At 35.4% G+C, this 21409-nt stretch overlaps 1 protein-coding gene and 1 non-coding gene across 6 annotated transcripts in view; both read left to right on the plus strand.

The window, feature by feature from the left end:
- The window catches only part of MTF2 (metal response element binding transcription factor 2), a 57617-nt gene that overhangs the window by 6457 nt on the left and 29751 nt on the right, over positions 1-21409 (plus strand). The gene's annotated exons all lie outside the window — the stretch shown is intronic.
- LOC123615518 (small nucleolar RNA SNORA70) lies at positions 14363-14497 on the plus strand. The gene has a single exon (XR_006723150.2). It is a non-coding gene; the product is annotated as a small nucleolar RNA SNORA70 (small nucleolar RNA).

Below are 21409 nucleotides of genomic sequence, written 5' to 3' on the forward strand. Positions count from 1 at the left end.
TGAGAATTGTCAAGGGGGATAAAATTCTCCAAATCAAGTTTCTCCTGAATATCTTTTAAAATATTTTTTCCTAGGTCTCATAGTCTTTTCCACTTTATGTTTAAATCCATCTCTTACATTTTTCTTTTTCAAAAACAGGCTGCAGAATTTGATGTTATTCCTTTTTTAAGAGTTCTACTGCTGTTCAGTAGAGAGGAACAAGCAAAAGTGGTTATTTGTAAAGATTAAAAGTTTAAAATATTATAGTATAAACTAGTGATTCTCAAATTTTTTGGTGTCAGGACCCGTTTACATTCTTAATTATTGAGGACCTCAAGAATCTTTACATGGTTTATCCCTATCAATATTTGCTGATTAGAATTTAAAACTAAGAAACTTTAAAAATAAGAACATATGTGCACACCTCATTCATCTTAAGAGCAAAATCATCACATATTATATTATATAGCCTCTCAAAAATTCCACTCTAGACTTGTGGGTGAATGAGTGAAGAAGGTACGTAATGTCTTAACATTATTTTGAAATCAGCTATGACTTTGTAGACTTTGTATATCCCCAGGGATTGTACCTTGAGACTTGCTACTCTAGTCTGTTTCTTTAGGGAGTTAGGGTTGTTTCATGCATTGCAGGGTGTTTGGCATTCCTGCCCTCTCCTTAACAAGATTTTTGTCTCTTCATGGAAAAAATCTGAGGTTGTCAAACATGAGCGGCTTCCACTTCCTATCTTCGCATCTACCAACTTAAATATAAATCTACCCATCCTCACATCAGAAGAAATGTACTTTCTTTGATTCAAGGCTAGTCTTTCCCTTAAAGATTTGATTTCTCTGACTTGTGTTTTGTTATTTTTCTTTAACATAGCTTTTAAAATTTTCATTTTTTTCGTATTCCATCTATTGACACTTCATTCCTCCACCTTGTAAGACGAGTATTATAATAAAAGCCCTTTTCTTTATGTTTGTTTTTCTTCCTCCTCCCACCTCTAATTTTTGTCATCTTTACTTTGCTTTTCTGTTTTAAATTTTGACAACATTTAGTATTCTGTTATTAACCATGATTATCTGTGCTTTGTTTATGGGTTGATTCTAAAGATTAAAAATTAATAAACAGCTTTTATGTGATTTTGACCAAGTAAATATTATTGTCTATAGCACCAAATAGTATCATGATTACAGTTCCTTTCTTGTAACATTTTTTTCCCTTAAAATTTCTAACGCTTTTTCATGTTTTATCTGCCTTTGTTTTACTATAAATTTTTCTGGTGTCTCATACTGTCTAGTCTGTTAAATCCTCCTTTTTTCCTCAAACACCTCTCTCTGGAACCCTCTCCCCTCTCTTCCCCCCTCTCTAATCCAGACTGGTTGCTCTCTAGATTTTTTTTCATGGCTGACTTATGAGACTTCTCTATGTGGCTGTCTTGGGTTGGGTGTGTTGTTTCCTGCATCCCACATTTTTTCTTTCTTGGAGGATAGTTTCTCATTTTGCTAGAGCCAGAGCCTCAAATCATGGCTTGAGATCTTATTTATTTTATATACCTTCATTTTTTTCAAGTTTTGTTTGGTTGGTATGGAATTCTAGCTTGAACTTTATTTTTCTACACAATTTTGAGGCAGTCCATTGTCTTCTAGAATCTAGTGTTGCTCTTAAGTCTAAGTCTGATTCTCATTATTTTGTAGGTAATGATTTTTCTTTTTGGAAGCTTATGGAGTCTTCTGTTTTCAGTGTTATGCAGTTTAATGCAAATTTGGGGTTTTTGAAAATAAGTACTTTGAAAGTCCTATCATTTTGAAAATTTCTATCTCCTTTCAGCCTTGGGAAATTTTCTTTCATTATTATTTAAAAAATAATATTCCCTCATATCTGTTAGGTAGGCTATTACCAAAAAGACAAGAAATAACAAGTGTTGGTGAGGATGTAGAGAAAGAGAACTCTTGTACACTTTATATTCCTTGGTGGGAATGTAAATTGGTGCAGCCAGTATGAAAAACAGTATGGAGGTTCCTCATAAAATTAAAAATAGAAATAACATATGATTCAGCAATTCCATTTCTGGATATTTATTTCCAGAAAATGGAAACACTAACTCAAAAAGATACAGAGTTGACTTGAACAACACAGGTTTGAACTGTGTGGGTCCACCTATATATGTGGATTTTTCCAGTAAATATAGTGCCTGTATTTTTATTTTACAGATCTTTAAATTAACTAAGTGTGAGGAAAAGTTTGTGTTTGATTAGAGTTCTCAATATGTGGAATCAAAAGAACTAGAATTTGAGTCATGATTCTACCCAGAATGTTAAAGCTTCTTGACCTTGGGTGAGTCATTTATCAGTTCTTTTGTTTTTGCTTTTTATTTTTTTAATTTCTGATTTTTTTTATTGAGGTATAGTCAGTTTACAATGTTGTGTCTATTTCTGGTGTAAGTTCCTTTGTTTTTGAGGCAGAGATAAACAGCACTCAGATTTTTGATTATGTAATACAGTGGGAGTGGGGGTTGATTGGCACCCCTAACCCCCAAGTTGTTCAAGGGTTAACTGTATATACAATATACCTCCTATATTCGTTGCAGCATTATTTATAATAGCTAAGACATGGAAGCAACCTGAGTGTCTTATCAATGGATGAAAGGATAAAGATAATGAGGGGTGTGTGTGTATGTGTGTGTGTGTGTGTGTGTGTGTGTGTGTGTGTGTGTAACAAAATATTTTTCAGCCATTAAAAAAAAAGAATGACATCTTGCAGTTTCTGACAGCATGATGGATGGACCTCTAGGGCATTATGCGAAGTGAAATAAATCAGAGAAATGATCTCATTATATGTGGAGTCTAAAACAAGAACAACAAAAAGCAAGCTCAGAGATACATGATAGATTGATGGTTGCCAGAGTTGTGGGGTGTGGGTGTGGGTTGGACAAAATGAGTGGAGGGGGTCAAAAGATACAAACTTCCAGTTATAAAATAAAGTCATGGGGATGTAATCTACAGCATAGTAACTGTAGTTAATAATACCATATTGCATATATGAAAGTTGCTAAGAGAGTAGGTCTTTTTTTTAAAATTATTATTTTTTTTAATGGAGATACTGGGAATTGAACCCAGGAATGCATACATGCTAAGCATGCACTCTACTACTGAGCAATTTCCCTTCCCCCAAGAATAGATCTTAGAAGTTGTCATCACAAGAAAAAAAAATTAGAACTGGTGACTGGTGTTTACTAGACTTACTGTTAAGTAGACTTAGTGCTAACTGATGTTAACTAGACTTTTATTATCATTTCACAATATATACAAATATCAAATCATGTATATCTGAAACTAATATAGTGTTATGTCAATCATATCTCAATGGAAAATAAACATTAACTAGCAAAAATAAATAAAAAGATGCTATGAAGGTGTGTTTCTAGATGTAGAAAGATGTTCCTAATATATTAAATTTTTAAAAGGGCATATTACAGAGCGGTATGCAAAGCAGACCTAATTTTTGGAAATGAAAATGTATACATGGATCAAAAAAATTTTTTTTGTCCTATGTATTCTCTCTTTGTTGAAGGCCTCTTTTTATATTTCCATTTCCTTGATCATTTACCTGCTCCCACAAATAATCTGGGGACATTTTTGTTGACTAATTTTTTCAATTTGGTTAAGGTTTTCTGAATCATATTTTTAATTTCAAGGAGCTCATTCTTGGACTTTGTTCATTTTTTACATCGTCATATTTTCAATTTTTGGATGCAACATATCCTTGATTTTCTTTCTTTTTATTCTAATTAGACTTTAAGTTCTCACCTGTTCCCTAGATTGTTTTGTTTGGAGTCTGTTTTCTTGGGCTTTGCCTTTTATATTGTAGTTTTTCAATTTGTGTTAAATTAGGAGGCTTGCTTGGGTACCTGGCAAGGCAGGCTTTAATTTAGGATGAAATGTGGGGTGCTAGCTCCTTTTTGATTCTCTTGATGCCAGAATGTGAAAGGCTTTACTTTAGGACACCAGCACTCATTCACCCTTCTTAGTTCTTTTCAGAAGCTTTTCTTGTGAGGTGAACCCTCAGTTTTTTTCCTTCCTTTGCTCCCAGGGCCAGCTGCAAGTCATACCAATGATGGTTAGATGTAGAGGAGGCAGGCAATCCTTGAGATGCCACTCAAGAATGACGGCATCTCAGGTCATGGGGAGATATATTTAAAAATAGCCCCTTCCTCCCCTCAGTGAAAGGGGGAAAGGGAGTAGAAATAAAATTAGTGGGATTTTCAGGAGCATTGGGCCAAGGTGGAAAAAAAAGATGAAGAAATACAGTTGGCCCACATATCTGTGGGGTTCTGTGTTCATGGATTAAACCAACCTCAGATTGAAAATATACAGGAAAAAAATTCCAAAAAGTTTCAAAAAGCAGAACCTGAATTTGCCTTGCATTGGCAGCAAGTATTTACATAACATATACATTGTATTTGATATTATAAATAATCTAGAGATGACTTAAAGTATATGGGAAAATAGGTTATATGCAAATACTATACCATTTTATATAAGGGACTTGAGCGTCCTTCGATTTTGGTATCCAGAGAGTAAGGGGAAAGGGGATGGGGGTGGAACCAATACCCTGTGGATACTGAGAAGCTTGTACTCTTTGTAAGTTCCAAACATGACAGGTAAATCCTTTATGGTCTGATTCTTGACAGCTTCATCTCACAAGAATAATGAGAAATAATAATTGCCGTGATTAGAATATTGGGGAGTGGGAATGAGGGTTGTATGAGAATTTAACTTGTGAAAGCATTTTATATTTGGAAGGGATTTAGACTTTATTCGTTTGACCAATGTGTTTTCCTAAACTTAATTTTGTTACCAAAACTATTTCTTGCCATATCTGAATATCTTCATTATTATTTATTAAATGGTTTTCTTTATATTAACTTTAACTCATTTAGCTTTATTCTAATACCTATCAGTTTAGGGTTAAAAGAATTTTTAATACACACCAAAATAATTACATAAAATGAAAAATGCCTTTTCCTGCCAAGATATTTATTACAACTCTTTGTATTTCATCAAATATCAGATGCCAACAATTGGAAGATGTGCTATTATTTGATATATCACTAAGAGAGAAAAATCCCTATTAATTAAGCTAGAACATGGTGCTTGTGCAGAATTTTTACTTTATGCTGATTGAAAAACAGCTTTTTATTATCTGTCATTCTTGTATAAAAATAAAAAGGGAAGTATAAAGTATATTGGGTTAAGGTATTCCCATGACTTCTTCCTGTTAAAAATTTGCTTGTTTTGAATCACTTTAAAAAATAAGTTTTATTGAGATACTTCATATGCCATTATATTTCACCCTTTTAAAGTGTATAATTCAGTGTCTTTTTTTAATTCATATAGTGTGGAATCATCACTGCTATCAAATTTTAGAACATTTCATTACGCCCAGAAGAAACCCCATTCTAATTACCATTCATCCTCCATTTCCCCCTCCTCCACCTCTAGCTCCTGACTGCCACGAATCTACTTTGTGTGTTTACATTTTACCTATCCTGGACATTTCTTATAAGCACACTCAGGTATTTTATTGCCTTCGGTGTCTGGCTCTTTCACTTAGCATAATGCTTTCAGGGTACATTCATGCTGTAGCATGTATCAGCACTTCATTCCTATTCATGACTGAAATGTATCTCATTGTATGGATGTACTCCATTTTGTTTATCCATCAGTTGATGGACATTTGGTTTTTTCCCACTTTTTAGCTATTCTGAATAATACTGCTGTGAACATTCATGTATAGGGTTTGTGTGGACATGAGTGTTAGTTTCTCTTGGGCACGTATCTAGGAGTGGGATTGCTGGGACAGCTAATGCCTCTGGGTTTAACATTTTGAGGAAGTGCCAAACGTTTTCCAGAGATCCTGCACTCTTTTACAACCTCACCTGGAACTACAAGGCTTCCAGTTTCTCCACATCCTTGCCTGTGCTTGTCTGTCATTTTGATTGTAAACATTCTAGTGGGTGTGCAGTGGTATCTCAGTGTGGTTTTGATTTCCATTATCCTGATGCCTAATATGTTGAGCATCTTTTTCCTGTAGTTATTGGCCTTTTGTATACCTTCTTTGAAGAATGTCTATTCAGGTCCTTTGCCTATTTTTAAAAAAATTGGATTATTTGTCTTTTTATTGTTGAGTTTTAAGTGTTCTTCATGTATTTTGGATACAAGTCCCTTATCAGAGTTATGATTTGCATTTACTTTCTCCTTTTCTGTGGGTTGTCTTTTCACTTGATGGTGTCCTTTGAAGCACAAAAGTTTTAAATTTTGATGAAGTTTAATTTATCCCTTTTTCTTTTTTTATTTTTGCTTATGTTTTTTGTGTCATATTTAAGAAACTGTTGCCTAACACAAGATCACAAAGATTTACTCCTATGCTTTTTTTCTGAGAATTACATAGTTTTAGCTACTACATTTATTCTATGACACATTTTGAGTTAATTTTTGTATATGGTGTGAGGTAGGTGTCCAGCTTTAGTCTTTCACATGTGAATACCAGTTTCCCAGAACCATTGGTTCAAAAAACTCTTCTTTCCCCATGGAATTGTTTTGACAGTGTTTTCAAAGCTCAGTTTACCATAAATGTAAGGGTTTATTTCTGGACTCTCAATTTCATTCCATCAATCTATGTGTCCTTACGCTTGTATCATAAGGTCTTGATTATTGTTGCTTTAAGTTCTAAAATTAGGAAGTGCTTACACTGGTTTTGTTCTTTTTCAAGGTTTTTTGGGTATTTGGGGTTCCTTGCTTTATGTGAATTTTAGGCTCAGTCTGTCAACTTCTGCAAAAAAGGCAGCTGGGATATTGGTGAATATTGCATTGCATTTGTAGATCACTTTGGGAAATACTGCCATCTTAACCATGTTAACATCTATGAACATGGGATGTCTTTCCAATCATGTAGGTCTGATTTGATTCTTTGTTGTGTAGTTTTCAGTGTACAAGCCATCCACTTTTTTGTTAAATTTATTCTCAAGTATTTTGTTCTTTTTGGTGCTATTGCAAATGGAATTTTTTCTGTTTCATTTTCTCATTGTTCATTGCTAGGTTATAGAAATGCCATTGATTTTGTAAATCTTGTGTCTGCAATCTTGCTGAACTGATTTATTAGTTCTGATTTTTTTTATGTGTGTATTCTAAATCACTACTTGAGTTTTATAGCATAGTTTTCCCTCAGTATCAATTTGGTGCCACCATGAATATTGGTGACAGTATTTCTTAAATTAATCTATGTAAGAATTAAAATAATTGTATAAAAATTGGTGTTGGGCTGTGTTGCAGGTTTATAGTTAAGTAGAGCACGTCTTTTCCTGATTCTCACTTAAGGAAACCAGCTGTGTACCCCAACTTCTTCTAAAATCATTTGTTTTTCTGGAGGTTTAAAAGATGCCTCAGTATTTTCTTTAATATTTTCTCCCCAGTGGCTCCTAATACCCATTCTTTGTACTATGATGCTGGTGCTCTTAGTGTGTGCACATGCATTGGCTGTGAGGAGTGCTTTGCTGCTGCTGCTGCTTGGCTTCTTAGTGATTAGAAGATACCATTAGTTGTAAGACTGACCTGCATTTCATAGAGTTAAGATGTGAAAATTGTATGTCCTATAGTTAATGACTTCTTTAGGCATAGGGCCCATTGAAGCTCTTTAAGCAAAGGAGTGAGTGGTTAGAACAGTTTCCTTACTGCAAACTGAAAGTGCATTAAATAAGCAATGGGGTTAGTGGCAAGATCAGTTAGGAGTCTGTGGTAATAGTGCAGATGAGAGCTGTTAATGACTTGAAATAAGGCAGTGGTTTTAGGCAGTATTTGAGAGGTGGTCTTTAAGGAGGAATCAGCAGGGTTGGTGAATATTTGGTTAGGGAAGAAGGAGAAATCAAGAATAACAAATTTCTAGGTTGAGAGATGATCAGATAGTGATGGTATTAACTGAGATAAGGAGTACTGGAGAAAGGGGAGGAATTTGAAGAAAATGTTAGTTTTGTTAAGTTAAAGGTGCTAGGCAAATCCATTTTGAGATGTCTAGTGGGCAGTTGGAAATAAGGGTCTGAATCTTGTGAGATAGGATGGGGCCAGAGATAAAAGATTTCAAAATTGTCAGCTGACAAAAATTAGATGAACCATAAGAACATGACTATATAGGACAAGCAAAATATGTAGAACAAGAAGAGGGAACCCTAGGCAATTCCACCATTTAAAGAGTTGGCAAAGGAGGAAGAATCAGTACAGGAAAAGTCAGATGGAGGGAGAAGAGTCATGTACTAGCGGTGAGGGTTATCTCAGAAACTAAGAGAGGTGAATTTCAAGCAGTAGGTCATCTTCATCAATTACTATGTAAAGATTTGGGTACAATGAAAGCTGAAATTAGAGCATTGTCTGGTATTTGGTCATTTGGAGGTCTGACGCAACTTAAAAAGTAATCAGAACTGTCAGCTTGCTTTGGATTAAGTGGAATGTGATTTTTTTCAAGTTTATTAGTGAAAAGAAAGAAAAATGGAGATATAATTTGTAAAGACTTTTGTTGTTTTGTTTGTTTTTAATTTGATTTTGGTTATGGCAGATTTACACCAAGAAGAATTGTAGATTTAAAATAAAGGAAATAATTAATAAAATGAGATTCTCAATGTCAGATCTCTAATACTAGAGAGAAGAGGTATGACCTTCTTGGAGAAGCAAATTAGGTACTTGCTTTTGTGGATAGGTTTAGGGGGAAAGGGATGAGGAGAAAGTTGAGGAATTTAATGTTTGTAGCTTCTGTTTTCTCTGGAGTAAGACTCTACCTTTTGAGTGAAGGAATTGAGCACCCCAGTAGACCTGCCATCAAGTTCCTCTTTCTGAAGGTGTATACAAAGCAGAAATGATTACAGTGTTTTTTAAAAGTGGTTTGTTTTTTTTTTTGGTGTGTGTTAGTAACTTAGTATGTATGTCTAATTACAGCACCTAGAGTGCCTTTATGGACACTTGTACCCCTCTAATGACAGTCTGAGGACTTTTTTTTTTTCCTGAGGTCTTTTTGATAGCAGTTCATAGACTGTCCATTAGACAGAAGAGTAGTTTATGCAGCTCTGGTTAAGAACACTTACCTAGTACTAAAAGTACATTTATACTAAATTTCAAAACATTCTCATCATAATATAGTTTTGGATCCTAATGACATTACCTCTTAATTACAAGTTAACATCAACAACTCAGCATGACTTAATCATGTGTCAGCAACCCAACAGCTGTTGGGTACTCATCCTGAAAAAAGTACTGTACTTCGGTGCTATGTGCTGTGGAGAATTCATTTTCTTATTTGTTCAACAAATATTATTGAGTACCTTATATGTAGAGTGTAGTCTTAGATGCTAGAGATGCATTGTGGAACAACATGGACATTTTCACTCTTTTTGTGGAGTATGCCATATTTTGGAGGAGGGAGTGGGAAGGAAGACACAGACATACACACAGTAAACAAGTAAACACACAATATCACTTACATAGTGTTTTTATTAAAACTGTTTAACCTGACTTTAATCTTGAGTGAACAAGATACATCCAGAATGCGTAGCATGCTACCAAGACAGCTGACTTGAAAAAATGTCCTGGGTTAAAAATACAAAACTGAACAAGAAAACAACAAGGATACAGTTAAGACTAAAGGAGACAAAAGATACATGACAAATGCAATGAGTGAACCTTGACTAGATCCTAGATTCTAAAAAAAGCTTTAAAGAACATTTTTGTGTCAGATAGGAGAATTTGTACTGTACATCAGGCGATGCTATTAATGTTAAATTTGCTGGGTATGATAATGGCCTTGTGGCTATATAAGAGAAAGATCATTGTTTTAAGGGCGTACATGCTGGCATTTACTGATGGCGTGTCATAGTATCTGTATCTTTCAAATGGATCAGCAAAAAAAGTGTGTATGTGTGTGAAAGAGGGAGAGAAAAATGTGAAATATTAATTGGTGAATCTAGGTGAAGAGTATACTAATGATTATTATATTTTGATTATATTTGGCAATTTTAAAAATAAAGAATTTAGAAAAATTAATTATGTTATAATATGTACTTTAAAGAACAAGAATTCTCTGATAGAGAGTATTTTAGAGGGTGACTATTGTCACGTAATTACTTAATAGAATCAGCTATTCAAAGAGTGGAGGAGTTGGGGCAGGCTTTTGAGATTCGGCACAATATGTATGAATGTCAGGGTGAGAAAGATCTTTGCTTTGAAGAATTGAAAGGAGACGTGTATGGCTAGATCTTGAGATGCAAAGATGTAATACTCTATGGGAGGAGAACACTAACTATTTGTAGCATTTTCAGTCTCATAAATAGCCTAATGTCCCAGTTTTGTTTGTGTTTGAACTATTTATAAAATCCTTTTGTATTTATCGGTATGAGACTCTTAAATGCAGAGGCTTGAAAGAGTAAACTAGAGACAGTTGTCTTTGAGCTTTTTATTGTGTCAGAATCAGGGCCAGCCAGCTATTCCTATCCCAGGAAACTTAACATCCAAGTTGAAGCATCTCCAGAAAGGCATTTCATCACTGGTAAATTAGGCTTGTAAAAGCCTTGTGGCTAAATATACTATGGACAAGAGGCTTGTTAGTGGCAGTGAATGACCTGATTTCACCATTTGTTAAGTCTGAAAATGTTCTTGGCCTTCCCAGGGTATTTTGTGACTTCAGTTCATAATTGAGATCTAAAATGACAGATATCTAGAATAACTTTGTTTCAAAGACAGTGTGACTTTCTTCAGAACTTCAAGGAAATGATTTTATTTCTGAGTTACGGGTTTCTTACTTGTTAAAGGAAATAGTCTCCCTTTCCTATCTTATGGCATCGTTATTAGGAGAAAATGAGATGTGAATGCTCTTGAGAAAGTTAAACACTATAGTAAGGTGAAGGTGTTTTCAAGCCCTTTAAAATCTATTCAGCTACCCAAGATCCTGTTCATGCTTTTTGGAATTGTACCTTTTTAACTGTAGGGCAGAGTTAGTGGCTTGCAGCAAGAATACCTCAGTTCTATTTGGCCTTAGGACCAAATTCTGCAGGATTGTAATGAAAATTCTGAACTTTCCAATCCGTTCATTTTTGCCTGTATTGATAGTGGAGTTTCATTTACGTATTGCAATCAACCTTACCAGTTTTGGACTTGAACATGAATGAATATTTATACTTAACTCATAGTTATCTATGGTTTTTATGTACATTAATAGCATTATTGGTTTCGGTGTTCTATATCTGTGGTTACCTACTGTCTGTTGCATATTGCATGATAACTAATCATCTCACAACCAGTGTATCATCAGGGATCTGCAAACTAATATTATTAGCAAATACTAAAATGTCATTGTGAAATTCTGTGTCATTTACAATTTTCTTAAAGTTATGATCTTTTTAAATAGTTTAAAAAATCTTTTTGTGATCACAAAATATTACACACTTGCAAAAGCCTGAACATACAGAAGTTTTGGGAAAGTGCCGAGATGGCGGAGTAGAGGGACTCACAGCTCGCCCTCTTCCACAAATAGACCAAGAATTATATCTATAGACCCATTGAATTGCACGGAACACCTACTGAACTGTGGCAGAGTTTTCTCTCGCTTTGAAATACAGGAGGATTCCTCACAAAAACCTATAAGCAACAAGTTTATACTGTATAGCACAGGGAACTTCAATATCTTGTAGTAACCTGTAGTGAAAAAGAATATGAAAACAAATATATGTATGTATATGTATGACTGAACTATTATGCTGTACACCAGAAATTGACACAACATTGTAAACTGACTATGCTTCAATTAAAAGAAAAAGTTTTCTATTAAACTGATACTTTATCCTAAATTTTACGGTATTTAAATGTATTTTATATAATTTCATGAAGAGAGCCAAAGCCACACTCATTGAAACTGTAAACACTTCTGTCATTGCCTGACCTGTTAGGTAGCTAAACTATTTTTAATTCTAGAGGGTACAGGCCAAACCTGAGGTTGGGGTGGAGAATTTGCCTCTGCTTTTAGTTTCAGTCTTCAAGTGAAATGAAATTAAGTGCAGTTTAAAAAGAGTTTTTACTTTTTGTGTAGTAGAATGTGTGCATGCATAGGATAGTGCTGTTTGCCTGATGGATGGAGGTTTTATTTACTAGTATGTGTATTGGTTGAGTATAGGCTTTTATTAATTTATTCAAGAGATAATTAATTACCTCCCTTGTGCTGGATACTATATAAAGTTTTAGAGACATAGTGATAAGCCACGTATTTTCTTTCACTTGTAATTTGAAATGCAAATTCCATTTGTTTGGAATGATTAGGTCATAAGTTTCTAGAAAATTGATTCTGCTTTTAATATGTTTGACACAGAAGATTCAGACTTACTCATCAGTGTATGAAAGTAACAATAGGTTTTTTAGAATATGAATATTTATGGTTAGTAAATAATCTAATTTCAACAACTTCTTCATTCTTGTAACCAATAGCTTGTATTAATGCTCAAATTTTTCCCACCTTGAAAAGTCCTTTAACCTTCATGAAGAGCTAAGCTTTTAGAAAGAGTAAGCTAAACTCAGCCTTCCAGTCTTTACTTCTGAACCCCATATGGTCTGACATTTAAGCTCAGTGATCATTGGTGACTTTGAAATTGTTAACAGTTTTTATTACTCATTTTACCTAACCTATTAGGTACATCTGATACACTATTTTCTGCTTTTTCTTAGTTGTCTTTACTTGTTTTTTTATGATAGTTTTCTCTATTGGTTATCTATTTCTGTGGTGACTCCTTTTCTTAGAGGATTCTTTTGCCCATCACTTGAATAAAACAATTTCCTTAATTTTTTTCTTTTCTAATATAGTTAATTTTAAGACTTACCTAAGTACTGCTTTAGCTACATCCTAAAAGTTTTAATATATGGTATTTTTGTAATTGTTCAATTCAAAATGCTTGATATTTTCCATTATGATTATTGCTTCTTTGTCCCATGGTTTATTTAGAAGTATGTCTTGATTTTTAAACTTTTAAGTTAAATTTTTTATTGATTTTTTTTTTAGTTTTATACCATTGTAGTTAGCTTGAAATTTGTTGAGACTTGTTTTATGGCTCTGTATATGGTCAGTGTTTATAAATATTTTGTCTAACAGACATCCTTTCTTGGATGAAACATAGATAATTTAATCTTGCTACTGTTTTTCCTCCTAATTTTTCTCATGCCATTTTTTTGGTTTCCCAAGTTGAAAACCTGGGAGTTATTCTCAATTTTTCCTTTGTTCTTAATATCATATCGAGTTAATTCTTAGTATCTGTCCAGTCCACTTGTAAAATTATTTCATGGTCATTCTATGATAATTAAAATAAAACCTTGGAAAATGTAAAGTATATGAATTAGGTTACTCAAAACCCTACTACCCAGGGCCTTTTTTTCACTCCAGTTTCTTTGTGGTCCTTATTCATGTTATTCTTTTCTTGTTCGTAGATTGTTGTAGAGTTATGAGAGTTCTCATCTTTTGTCTCCTCTGAATGCATTTATTCATTTATTTACGTTAATTCATTCAGCCAGTATCAGAAACCTGTTATGGGCTAGATCCATGGAATGCATAGCAGTGAACTAGACAGAGAGGGAAGATCTTTAAACCTTTATAACTTGGGCCTTTTTCATTTGTCCACTGTTATCTTTGCCACTTACTCTCTGTTGTAATTTGAGCTGTAACTACACTGAAGTTTTGGTCCTAGAAAACTGTGTTGTCTTTGAACTTTGTGCGTTTGCATATATTCCCTAGGCTTACGAAGCCCTCCTGAAGTTCGTCTGGGAAACTACTAATCTTTCAGGTTAATAGCTGAGTGCCAATGAAGTCTTGACTGACCTTGTTTCTTGCTCCTGGATAGATTAGAAATTCTTTTTGAGTCTATTAAGTATAGGAATTCTGTTACATTGTTTTTGTATGCCTTTTTGTTTCCCCACTTAGGCTGTGGGTCCTTGGTATTATGTCATATATTCTTTCATACTTGTTTCTCTTACCACCTAGCACAGTACCTGGCGCGTTACAGGCATTCAGCAAATATTTACTGAATGACCACAGCCATATAGTTTAAATTAAATCAGATTTTCCTTAACTTTTATTGGACTCTTCTTCAAAACAGTTTGGGGACTGGGCTGTTTTGGTTGCTTAAATGATCTGGTTAATTAGAAAGTATATTGTTCTGATATACAGTTTTCAGCTTTCAGCAAGTAGAGACAAAAGTGTATGAGTTAGCTGTTTAATGAGTCTGTATTTTTGCATATAATCCATTATAAGGGGATTAGAATTCCAAGTCAGCCAGTCTATAATTTGTCGTATAACTTACTTGTAATGTCTGCAGCTAATTAAGCCGACTGTGCTCTTTTCCTTGTGGGGGCCCAGTGTGCAGTGGCTGCAAACAGCAGCTTCTTTGGTAGTGTATGCAGCCTGTTGCCTGTATGGGTTGTGCTAAGGGACCTTGGAGACATCCTTTCCCAGTGGACATTCATGTCTGGCATGTTGTTCCCAACCTAGGCTCCAGAAAGGTGTGGTGCTTTTGGAAAGCCCCAGAGCACATGTTGGCTAAGTCATCATGTCCATCTGTACCAAGCTGTGGAACAAGGAACATGTGATTGAGGCCCTATGCAGGGTCAAGTTTAAGTTCCCCGGCCACCAGAAGATCAACATCTTTAAGAAATGGGGATTTACTAAATATAATGCAGATGAATTTGAAAACATGGTAACAGAAAAGCAGCTCATCCCACATGGCTGTGGGGTCAGATACATCCCTAATCATTGCCCCCTTGACAAATGGCAGGCCCTGCACTCATGAGAGCCTTGGCGCCGTCCCCTCCTTACTCATGCCCATAAAAAAAACCTACGTTCCTTGTAAAAAAAAAAACAACAAAGTATTTGTAATGTTCCTAATCCTTATTGCACATAATAATGGTTTCAAGATTCAACCTTGTGCTGTAACTGAATGTGTGTTGCTCAGTGTTGCCCAGCAGTAGAACTAAGGTATCTGCTGATTCTGAGCCACTAGTAGCAACCCTGACCAGGTGTTCCAGCGAGGTGAAGGAGGAGAGGATAACAGCCACAGGTGGTAGAAGTATGGACACTCCCCACCACACCCAGTTGTCTGGCCCTTCAGGTAAAGAATGTGGAGGGGGTTCTGAAGAAAGACCTTCACATCTTGGCATTTAGAGGTTTCCAGTCTAAGTGTTGACTTCCCATCTAGCCACCCTAAAGCAAAGCTCATCAGACTGGATAACATATGAAACTGCATAACGTATGGAGAATTCCCATATAAATTCTTATAACCTCAATTTGAAGTGTTAGTGGATAACTGAGGATCATTCAATAATTGAGAAAAGTCTGCTGCGTGAAAGGAGAGCCCAAAAGAAACAGAAGAAATGATCCCTGAATGAATAGGTAATAAAAAGGGTTTACTGAGAGCTGAACAAGTATGATTGAAGGAAAAGTCTCCATCTAAACACATCCTTAGGAATTTTAAAGACAACTATGATAAGGGAAGTACCTAAAAAATTCCTAAAGGGAAAAAATCGGTAACCTACCAAGGAGAAAAAATCAGAACAGCATCAGATTTTTCATCATCAATGCTGAGTGCTGGATGTAGTATAGGAATACCATCAGACTTTTGAGGGAAAATTCTTTTCAATATAAATTTCAGTATCCAGAAAGCTATCAGTTGTGAAGGTAGGACTGAAATAGTGTGATACATAAAGATTCAGAAAATTTAGATGCACACATCTTTTTATTGCAAGCGTCACTGCTCCAGCATAAGAGTATGTGTTCGAGAAAACAAAGTGATAAGGCAAACTTCAAAGATGACAGGGCTGAGAGGGTAATCAATGCAGATTGGTACAGGAACACGGAGAACTCTAGAAGCTGGAGTTACCTGTGGAAATAAGAACAGTGTGAAATTATCCCTGACAATTTGAAACAAGGTGACAATAAAGGGGCATATTAATAAGCAATTTTGGGAAAAATAAAAAGTGAGTAAGAAAGATTGTTTAACAAATGTATGCCATTTAGCTTTGCAGTGATTAATATTTAACAGTTTTAATTAAGTAAAACTTTATTGATTTAATGAAAATAGTCCAGTAAGATTTATAGAGAAAGGGAGTTAGTGATATAATTTTTTATAATAGTCAGATCTGAAATTGATCAGTTAAAAAAGAGAAATATAAGCACGTTATTTAGAAATACAGTGGTGCCTCCCAGAAGAAAGAGCTGAAAGCACCAGACTCAGGAGAGCAGGACTGGATTGTGGAAAGGGGTTGGTGGGGAACTACTGCATTTCATTTTAATCCTTTCTGTACTTGATTTTTTTAAAGTATGCATTATTATGTCTTTATTATTTCTGAAACTAAGGATTTGTGTAGAACAACCATTAGGCTGCCTGCTTTATACTTTCTGTCCTGTAGGTCTGACCCTGGTCCCCTTTGGTGTTCTACTTTCATTGAAATCACAGCCGGAAAGAAAGCAGCCAGTCTCAGGCTTTATTTTACTATCCTTGCCTCAAGAGATAAAAGAGAATTCCTCCCTCAATGCTTTAATGCCGGGCCAAGCTTTGGTAGACTGCCTTCTGCTTCCCTTGTACCTGTGCTCTGCTTTGACCATCCGTGGCCTCGTGAATTTAACTGTATGTATGTGAAAGGCCCCACCGAAAGTGGCATCATTGTTAGGTTACGTTATATACTTCGTATGTAATATACCCACACATGTGCTACTTTTCCTGGGGAAGGGAAGACATTGTGGGAAAGAGCCTGGGAAGGATGGCAGCTTTTGCTCTTGAACGAGGTGAGATTGATCAGGACCTGTGACGCTTGGGGTTAGGATGACAGCAGAATAGGTTTTTCCTACCCTTTCTCCTTTAGCAGTACTGTTCTCTTCCGCCAGTGCATATTTTTTTGACTTTGTGGATTGGAGTGAGTAAGAGGGTGGGAGTGCTCCAGTGGGAGGTGGCAGGGTGAATTGGGACTAGGTCTTTCTTCCTTTCCTTTCTTTGCTGCCAAGTGATACTTCATGGGTTGAAGATTAGTGGCATGGGTGCCAGAGACATGATTGTAGTGGATTTATCATGGCTTATTGGGTTTGTCAGAGAAGAGGAGGGAAACCTTAAGCAGCGCAGTTAGAGGGATGAAAGTTCCTGCTAGGGAGGTGAGTCCTTTGGCTCTTAGATACTGCCTTTTAATTAAATTACCAGTTACTACTGGTAATGTACTGATTATTTATTGTGTTCCTACTACATTCTGGGCCCTGTGCTAGGTCCTGGGGAAGTAATGGTAAACAAAATGGGGCAATCTTTTCCCTTTCAGAGTACAAACTAGTGGGTGAGGAGTAGATAAAGGCAAGTAAGTAGGCATATGGAGCACAGTGTGGGAAGTACAGTGATGAGAGAACTACGGTTTACTAAACGTCTAACCTGAACTTGGTGGATGGGCTTTGGGAAAGCAGCCTTAAGAAGAAAGGTCTAGCTGAGTCTTCCCTACCAAAATTTTGGGTGCTGAAGATAGGGATCTTGACTACCTTATTCACCAGGCCTCGAACAGGTACTTACCAAGTATTTATTGAAAGAAAAATAATTAACCTGAAATTGAGTTGTATTTTTTAATATTTCTTCTACCATTTTTGAGAAATTATACTTTTTCAAGTCTGAACCCATGTGTTTTAATGTTAGCCTTGTAGTAGTCCTCAGAGGTTATTTCAGACAGATGAAATAAACTGTCCATGGTCTCACCAGTAATACACATGTAGTGTTCTAGTTAGCTGGGAGGATAAATTGGGGAATGGGTGGGGAGGGAAAAAGCCACACTTTTTGAATTATGTACCCAATTCCCAAGTTCTTAAGTCAAGGTCTTATTTATTGCAAGATAGTAAACCAAGAAGGAAGAAGTGGCTAGAACCCTTGGTCTCCACTTGATTTCAAGGGAAGAAGCTGCTTTGTCCAGACAGTCTATTTCAAGATGGGTATCGGTGGTGGTGATGAGGAAAAAATGCCTCTCTAATAATGGTAGCATTATAGATAGAAGTAGTCTCTGTGTGTGTTGTCAAATAGTGTAGCAAATAGTGATCGTAGTAGTGAGTATTCTTGAAATATGATTTGACTCCTGCTACCGTTACCTGTATTGTATGTTTCTAGAGAGAAAGGAAGTGATCAGTGACAATATTGGGAGGGAAGTTCCTTAGAGGGGAAAATGTACACTGTTTATCCTAGTTACGTTTGAGGTGTGTGTTGTGGATCATTTGCCCTTTCTTTGTTTTCTCTAAAATTTCTTTGGGCAGAGGAATTTTAAAAGAGGGAAATACTTTTGTAAAATATCTGTTTATTAAAGTTGTTTTATGTAATACATGATTTATGTTTTCCGTGTTTGTATGGATAACTGGTGTATTCACCTTATAATGTGAATTAGAGTCTGTTGTTTACTCAGAGCAAAACTGAAATTATTTGTGCATAGTTATTTTTTAGAAAAAAAGTTACTTTAAATACAGATTTTTCTTTAATTGAGTTGAACTTTATAAATTCCATATAACCTTTCTGTCTTTTACGTACCCTGCCCTATATAGAGCATTGAGGATACAACTGAATGAGAGTATCACAGACATGCATTCCCTGGTGGAGTGTTTGGGTTGGTGGGGCAGTGTGTGTTTCCGTGGGTTTAAGACTAGGTGGGGAGGACTGTGCAAGTGGAGTCAGTTAAGTGTGTTTAACTTTTTCCCACAGATTTGGCTATGAATGGGCGGAAAAATAAGGGGAAGTGGTGGAAGGGGCACAAGGAATCAAGGAAATTTTAGTTCTCCTTTTTCCCCTCTACAACCCTTGCAAGTTTTTAAGAATGGGTGAATGCTAATGGGAAGGTGCCAATAGAAAGATTTGCTGAATGCTGGCTCTGGTCTATAGTTGTATAACCTTGGTGAAGTTGTTCAATCTGTTTTCTTAGAGTTGCAGTTTTTTCATTTGTAAAAAGGGATTTGTGATCATCATCTATAAAAGTGTCTTCATGGCATTGTTCTGAGTATTATCTCTCTTCCCCTTGCACAGTAAATGGCTCATAATAGGGGCTCAGAAATGATTTGCGAATGAATAAATATGCAGAAGGCTTAATATATGGTTGAGTACACAGTAGTTACTCAAGTAACTTTTCCCCAGAGGTTTGGTTGTGAATGGAAGGGGAAAAATTAAGGAGATAGTGGAGGGAAAGGGCATAAGAAATCAAGGGCAGCTGTTATTAGGTTAGATATCATTGAAACACAATACAGCAGGAATATTAACAGAAGCAAGTTGCAAGCAGTAGGAGATGGGAAAAAAATTTTAATAGTTCATTTCTTATGGTCTAAAGACCTTACTGTGTAGTGGGAGTAAGATGGTGGAGAGTAAGATGGAGACAGACGTTGCCATCAAAAAGAAAAAGGGAGAGAATTTGTTGAAGCAATAACAGAATGTAAGAAAGTATCTGGGAATGTTTGCAATTCTGATTTTTGTACATCTTGCACTCTGCAAATGGAAGAGTCTGGGCCCTCGTAGTCACCCTGGCATTCTATTGAGGTCATTTCTAACCTGTAACTATATTGCTCAGGCTTTTAAGTTACCCTTAGGGGAAGCAAAATCCCTCTGTGACCACTGAATTCTTAGCTTTCTAGAAAATTGCTTGCTGATAGAGTAATTTTCATACTGTTTTGAAGGTATTATATTGTTTTACTGTCTAGAGAAAGAAAGTTCTCAGCTTGGCATTGAGCATTCCTGCTGATAAAATTTATTGTAGTGATTCATCCATTTTTACTTCTCTCTAGCCCTCATCTTGTCAGACTTCTAATCCTTTTAATTATAGTACTGAAGTGTGGTCAGATTGTGTACCTTAGCATGAAACAAAGCTTCAAACTGTGCTAGTATTCTTCATTTTTGAGCATTCACAGTAAAACAAACAAAACACACGTGTAACACACATGCACATACAAATCCCTAATTCACTGAAGAACATTCTTCATGAAAGTAAAAATTATTTTCACTAAATCTTAATCTTGAATTTTAGGTTTTTAATATAGTATGTGATGAAATAGGAATTATATATAAGGTATTTATGCCATTGTTTGAGTTGCCAGCTAAAGTAACTTTCATGGAACACCATTTTGTACTTGAAACAACGACTAGCTTGGGTTTATGGTAGGTATTTTCTGAAAGTGATGCACTCACTTCACTTATATTTACTTTTTATTTACCATTTTTAGTTTTCTTGATTTGTTCCTATAGATTGGAGTGACTGTCTGGTGTTGTTACTTAAATAGTTTTGTTCCCACCACCTCCTTTGTGTTGTTACATTCCTATATGTTACAGGCCTAACAACTGCAGTTATATACATACTGTTTCATAGGCTTGCTTTAGAAGAAATATTCATTTATATTGTCTTTTATAATTACTCAGTTAACTTTTCCAGTGGGGGGTGTGTGTGTGTGTATTTGAATTTCTACCTTGGTTTACTTGATTTTAGTGCTAAGAACTTCCTTCAGTATTTCTTATAAGGTAGCTCTGTTAGCAACAGATTCTCTCAGTTTTTGTTTATCTGGGAGTATCTTTATTTCACCTTCATTTTTTAAAGACAGTTTTGCTGGGTATAAGATTCTTGACTGACAATTTTTTTCTCCCCTCAGCACTTTGAATGTCATCTCACTGCCTTCTGGCCTTCATTGTTTCTAATGACAATTTACTCTTATTAGGGTTTCCTTGTATGTGACGATTGATTGATTGATTGATTGATTGATTGATTGATTTCAAGATTTTCTCTTTGTCTTTCTACATTTTTACTGTGGTGTGTCTGAATGTAGATCTCTTTTGCAAACTCTTTGGAGTTTGTTTAGCTTCTTTGATGTATAGATTGATGATTTCTTGCAAATTTGGGATGATATTAGTTATTACTCCTTTGGATATTTTTTAAATGTAGTATATCTTTCAGACTGAAACTCTGTACCCTTTAAACACTAACTCCCCATGCCTCCCTCCTCCCAGCCCCTGGCAACCACCATTCTACTCTCTATCTCTATGAATTTGACTACTTTAATTACCTTGTGTAAGTGGAATTATACAATGTCCATCCTTTTTGTCTGGGTTATTTTGCTTTAGCATATTCAAGGTTCATTCATGTTATAGTTTGTGACAGAATTTCCCATAATTTGTCTGTTCTTAGGAATTGAAAATAGGTTTTCCCAATTGGAAACATTTTTTCTTCTCCATTTGTTTTGTTTGTTTTTACTTAAGTTTTGTGCTATTTTTGAATTATCATCTATCTAGTTTTACATATTGTTATATGTTTAATTAATAAAATAAATTGGGAAAGTGAAACCAAACAAATACTGCTTTGTTACCCCTATGAAAGTTGATGGTGAT

The sequence above is a fragment of the Camelus bactrianus genome, chromosome 9 (genome assembly GCF_048773025.1).
Source record: "Camelus bactrianus isolate YW-2024 breed Bactrian camel chromosome 9, ASM4877302v1, whole genome shotgun sequence".
Taxonomy (NCBI): domain Eukaryota; kingdom Metazoa; phylum Chordata; class Mammalia; order Artiodactyla; family Camelidae; genus Camelus; species Camelus bactrianus.